At 53.6% G+C, this 6,000-nt stretch overlaps 1 pseudogene; it reads left to right on the forward strand.

Annotated features, from left to right (window-relative positions):
- Positions 1 to 3,612: 3,612 nt before the first annotated feature.
- Positions 3,613 to 5,457, forward strand: LOC122479562 (annotated as a pseudogene).
- Positions 5,458 to 6,000: the final 543 nt, after the last annotated feature.

Genomic DNA, 6,000 nt, shown 5'->3' on the forward strand with positions numbered 1-6,000 from the left:
AGGCACGTCTTCACCTAGTTAAGAGGCAGGACCTCTGACCCACTGTATGACCTTGAGAAAGTGCCTGTCTCTGGCCTTCTGTTTCCTGATCTGTACAAGGATAGGGTGGGACAAGACGTCCAATGAGGGCTGTTCAATCTCCAGATGTCTTGCTTGAAGTCTGCCTGGTCCTCTTGGCCTGTATATAACTGGGGACTCCTGGAGGACAGGGAGGGTACTGGCTGAAGCCCCTCTGCCAGGACCCCCAGGAAGGGACCCGACTCATCTCTGCACAGCACAGGAGCCAGGGGTGGCTGTGGGGTGTGTGGTGATCCTCTGACCTCCTTCCATGTCAAAGGCAGCGTGGGTCATTCAGGCCCCACAAGTTACTAACTGTGTTGTCTTAGGCAAGTGATTTAACAATTCTAGGCTTTAGTTTCTACATCAATCAAAACCAGAACAGTAATAGCTATCTTCCAGGATGTGGAGTAAAAGAAATGATGGCTTTGAAAGCACCTTTACCAGAGGTACAAAGAGCCATCAGGAGCCAGGGAGGGAGGTCTGATCAGTTTTAGAAGCTTTCCCACCGCTCCTTACCCTAGTCCCTCCATTCTCATAAGGTGATTGATGCAGGGAGAAATAATAAATACTTTCTATGTCTAAAGCAGGCCTGGCACATAGTAGGCGCTCAAACGTTTGTTAAAAGAAAGATTCATTCTATAACCACTATCTCGCTTGAGCCTTGAAGCCAAATGGGAAGGGGCAAGATAATGGTTTTCTCTGCTGCAAGGGTAAAGCCACTGCAGCTCAGAGAAGTAAAGCGATTTGGCAAAAGTAACACAGAAGAGCTGGGTTTGGAACTTAGTACCTTCTGCTTACAGAACCCATAATTGAGATCCCCTCCCATGCAGCCATCTGTGGTCAGGGACTTGCCAGGCTCTGCCTATACTCACCGTCACATAAGGGCGACCTGGTGGGTGGCACTTGGACAAACACAGAGCAGGGAGGGTATGCCCCCCCCCCCCAATCCAGGGGCTCAACTCTGCTCTTTGGTGGCCCAGAAGTATGCTCCTTGGACAGAGAGACAGCTTGGCCTTGGCTCAGCTGCCCATTTATCAGCAGATCCATGGAGCCACAGGACAGGTGTCCCAGAGCAGGACAGTGGGAAAACTGGTACAGTACGGGGCTGTCTGAGACTGTGGGACTGCCTCTGGGCGGCTGACCCAGCCAGGGGGCTCGTGACAAGTTGACGTGGGAGGTCAGGGGTATGCCACCCCAGGGCCTAGGTGCTCCCAACTTCTGTGAGGACTACCATGTTTCCGGTTAGTGGGGCTCTTATGCTGGGGTGGGGGGAGTGTTTCTAGAGGAGGGCAGTACTTGGCTGGGAGCACCACGGGGAAGGCAGTGGAGCCATCTCACAGATTCCTCCCACCAGAGGTGTTGATGTTGGACTTCACTGATGTCCAGGAGCCGTCTGAAGTCCCGGAGGACGTGAGAACCAGCAGGAGCTGAGTCAAGTACTACCACTGTCCCTGAGGGCAGGACAGAGCATTATGGAGGTGCTGGGTTTCAGAGTAGGCCTGGAATGTTCCTGAAGGGGCAGCAAGATTTTCACTAGGGGTGGAGAGCTCTAATGGGAGGGAGGACTAGAGTACTAAAGTGAGGTGCAGAGTATTAGGCGTGTTGGTATGTTTCAGGGGGACTGGGGTATGACAGTTGGGGCACACATTTTAAAGTTGAGCTGGAGTTGGGGCGCCTGGATGGCTCAGTCGGTTAAGCATCCCGACTTCAGCTCAGGTCATGATCTCACTGCTCATGAGTTCGAGCCCTGTGTTGGATTCTGTGCTGACAGCTCAGAGCCTGGAGCCTGCTTCTTGATTCTGTGTCTCCCTCTCTCTCCGCCCCTCCCCTGCTCCCACGCTGTGCCTCTCTCTCTCTCTCTCTCTCTCTCTCTCTCTCAAAAATAAAAAATAAACATTGACAAATTTTAAAGTTGAGCTGGAGCCTCACAGCAGGGTCTGGAGTACTTCAGAGATGATGGACTCTGGTACAGTGGGGGTTACAGGACTTCACTGAGGGCTGGGTTATTTCACAAGGTGTGAGAAGATTATGGGGAGTGAAGAAGATTTGGAGTATCTCAGAGGAATATTACAGAGGAGGCTAAAGTCTCCTGGGAGAAGCTCGATTATTTGAGGGAGCAGGGGTACTTCAGAGGGGGCCAGACTCTTTTACATGGTGCAACGAGGTTGTCTCAGAGGTGAGCGAGTATGGTGGTGGGGACGGTGTGTGACCCTGAGGTTGTCCGGAGAGCCCCCTTAGCCCTGAGTCTGTAGTCCAAGGATTTCAGGGGCATCCCTGGGAGTCCAGGCTCGTGCTCTCCCCTGCCTCCTCCCACGGCAGGCCATCACCTCCATTTCAGCCACCAGCAGTCCTGACGTATGGGCTATGCTGGTGACCGTGGCCCTGGGAGCCAACGTCCGCTGTTGACTCCAAGTCAATGACACCAAAGAGAAGCCAGTCCCAGTGCAGAATCCTGCCTGAGCTCTGGGGCTTCCAGATAAGGGTCAGGCCAACTTGACCATCCCTCTGCCTCTGGGCAGGACTTCCTTCCCCTTTTCAGCAGCCCTCTCCCAAGAGTTGAGGTAGGGGGCATTGATGGACACAGACCCTTATGGTTCCAGGGGTCTCTGCAGTCTAGCCACAGTCCCTTCTGCACTGATGGGGGAGGGCATACTTATTTCCTGAGTATGGGAACCCTGTTGGGGTGGGGGAGCCTACTCTCCTGCAGCCCGTGAGACCTGAGGCCCTCGGGGGGCCAGGAGCGCTCGGTGCTCGAGAGGGTGTCAGTAGGTGGTGGGCGGAAGAGTGTGTGCCAACTCTGGGTGGCCTCAGGCCCTCAGGGGCCAATTCCTGTTTGTCCTACTATGTACAGCTTCAGCTACCTACTGGGCTGTCACTTCACCAAGTCTAGCTGGACTATGCCAACTTCTCCAACTGCTACACATGACACCCTCCCCCTTCCAAAGGGCGAGTGGCCCCAGCTCACTTAACATGGGACAGAGCCCCAGACACCCTCCGTGCCCGAGCACCCACATTTCTACCTTCTGTGTCCACACCCCCGGCCGCACACCCTGTACAATGAGGCGGCACAATGCTGTGGTTTCTCATCCAGCGTCAGGCCTGGGGCTGGTATCTCGCCTCTCTGAATGCCCTGTGTCTCCATCAAACTGAAGACTATCCTCTTATCTCCCCTCTTCCCACCCCCAGCAGACTGAGGCTCCCTGGGAATGGAGAATTTGGGGATGGGGGTGGAGGGCTCCCAAGAGTCCTCTAGGCCTTATCAGAATGGGAAGAAAGAATGCAAATACTGTCTCTGAGACAGCTAGGTCAGCCTGGCCAGGCATATGCCCAAGCCTGGAGTCCCTGCCAGAGGAAGGAGAGAAGAAAGGGAAGAGGGATCACCTTTTATTGAGCATCTACTGTATGCCAGGTCCTATTCTAGACATTCTACATACATAGTGTTTCTGTTCCTTTTTTAAAAAATTTTTATGTGTTTTTTTTCATTTTTTAAAATTTATTTTTGCCCTTCCTCACTGCCCTCCAAATCCCGCTGTAGCCATTGCCTCAACCACGATGCCGAAAGGAAAGAGGCAGAGTCAGCAGCAGCCGCCGCCACCGCAGCAGCCCCCGCGGGAAGAGACTGGAGACGAGGAGGATGGGAGTCCCATAGGACCACCCAGCCTTCTGGGCCCTCCCCCCATGGCCAATGGAAAGCCTGGTGGCCCCAAGTCAGCCCCACACTGGGATCCACCCACATGTCCACCATCAGTAGAATGGATAAATTAAGTTGTTGCGTGTGCATGCGATGGAATACCACACTGCAATGAAAATGGACGAACTCCTGCTACAGGCACCCAGGATGAATCTCAAACACGATGTTGAGCGAAAGGAGCCAGACAGAAAGGAATGAAGACTCTCTTCACAGAGGTCCTCCAGGCTCAAGGGGACCAATGATTCCACCACTGCTGAGTCTCCCACCTCCTCCCCGGGGCAGATGCCCAATTCGGGGGGGCCTAGGCCCCAGATGTGGCCCATATGGTCGTGGTTGGTGGGGGGCCAATACTGGACCTCCTTTTCCTGGACCAGGCCATGGGGGTCCTTCCAGGGGAGGCTTTCACAAAGAGCAGAGAAATCCTCGAAGGCTCAAAAGTTGGTCTCTTATCAAAAATACCTGCCCACCCAAGGATGGCCCCCAAGTTATGGAAGACAAATCCAACCGTCCTGACACTTTGCCACAAAGGGTCACTGTCGATATGAGGACCTCTGTGCCTTCTACCGCCCAGGCGTCAATGGACCTCCTCTGTGAGACTGTGCCTTCCCATCTGGGCTGGAAGGAGCCGTCTGTGACCTAGCGGCCATATATTTCCCTGTGACCCTGGGATGGCTACGGGAGGCTGTTCCACCCACCACCCTCAGTCAGTGACACCCACCCCCGTCCGCCACCTCCCCATTTGGGGTCCAGAGTTGTGTTTCATCACTGGGGCCCAGAGGTCGTCTTTCTTCTGATCCAGCCTCCAGTGACTCGCCTTCAGAACCCCATCTTTGCCCCCCTCAACTGCCTCCTGGATCCTCTTCCCCCTCACCAGCGGACTGCTGAACAGGAAACCTCTTTGGTGCTATTTCTTGTGCACCTGCCCACCCAGCCCCCTGTACTGCCCTCGATTCCAGAAAGCTCTGGAGCAGTTTCCTACCATTGCCTTCTGGCTGCTTAAGTCCTTTTTATGTGACAAACCTTACCCTCAAAGTTGCCAGTTACTCCGTGAAACTCACCAGGTCGACCTGGGGTCAAGTATGGATGACCCGTGTAGAGTTACTTCCTGAAAGGGCACTCTCCCTGCTTTTGGATTTTGTAGTTTCTGCGTCAGTAGCACGATCCCCACCTCTCTGGTCTGTGATCACTGTGCTTTGTGAAACTGTGCATCCCTTCGTACGCAGCCTCTCTCAGTGTCCGTGGCATCTTTGTGGCTTCCCCACACTAGAGTAAGTTTTTCTGCCCAAACGAGTGAGACTCGGTGCCCTCTAGACTTTCCACACCTCCCAACGGTGGGAGAATGGTGAACCTTTCTGCAAGACTGCCTCCCTGGTCTCCCCATCCTGGTGTCGGTTTCTCCGGGTTTGACACAAGCCCATGAGATGTCCTCTGAAGCTTCTGATGGGCAACCCTATCTCCTCTCCAGCCCACTTTAGCTAGACTATGTCATTGTGAGGCCACCAGCCCTTTCGTCTGAATTCTGTGAATCTCCACCCGGCCTACCTTTGGGTGGAACCTGGACGATACTGTCGCCTTCGTCTAACCTTCTTCCCCGCATCCCTGGCACTGGTTGTTTCCTGTGAAAGCGGCAGTGAGTTTTGAACTGGCCCTGAGGAAATGGGTCAGGGGTTGTGTGGCCAAAAGGGAAGGATGAGAGCCGTTGGGGAACTGAGAACGATTTTTTTTTCCTTTTTAACATTTTTTTTTATATTAGCAATAAATGCAGTGGAAAAAAAATATTTTTGAGAGTAAGAGTGTGAGCGGGGGACAGGAAGAGAGAGAGGGAGACAGAAGACCCGAAGTGGGCTCCACACTGACAGCAGCGAGCCCAACGTGGGGCTCAAACCCACCAACCGTGAGATCACGACCTGAGACGAAGTCAGTCGGTTCAACCAACTGAGTCACCCAGGTGCCCCAAGTCTTTATTTATTTATTTATTTAGAGAGAACGAGGGGGGGAGGGGCAGAGAGAGAGAGAAAGAGAGAGACAAGCCCAAGCAGGCTCTACACTGTCAGTGCAGGGCCTGACAAGGGGCTCAAACTCATGAACCGTGAGATCAGGACCTGAGCCGAAATCAAGAGTCTGTCAAGTAACAGACTGAGCCACCCGGGTGCCCCTAGAGTTGCTCTTCCTTTTATAGGGATAGGGAAACCGAGGCCAGAGAGCTCCAGAGACTTACCCAGGGTCATACAGCTAGTGAATGAGTAAAA

The sequence above is a fragment of the Prionailurus bengalensis genome, chromosome C1 (assembly GCF_016509475.1).
Source record: "Prionailurus bengalensis isolate Pbe53 chromosome C1, Fcat_Pben_1.1_paternal_pri, whole genome shotgun sequence".
In the NCBI taxonomy this organism is placed as follows: Eukaryota; Metazoa; Chordata; class Mammalia; order Carnivora; family Felidae; genus Prionailurus; species Prionailurus bengalensis.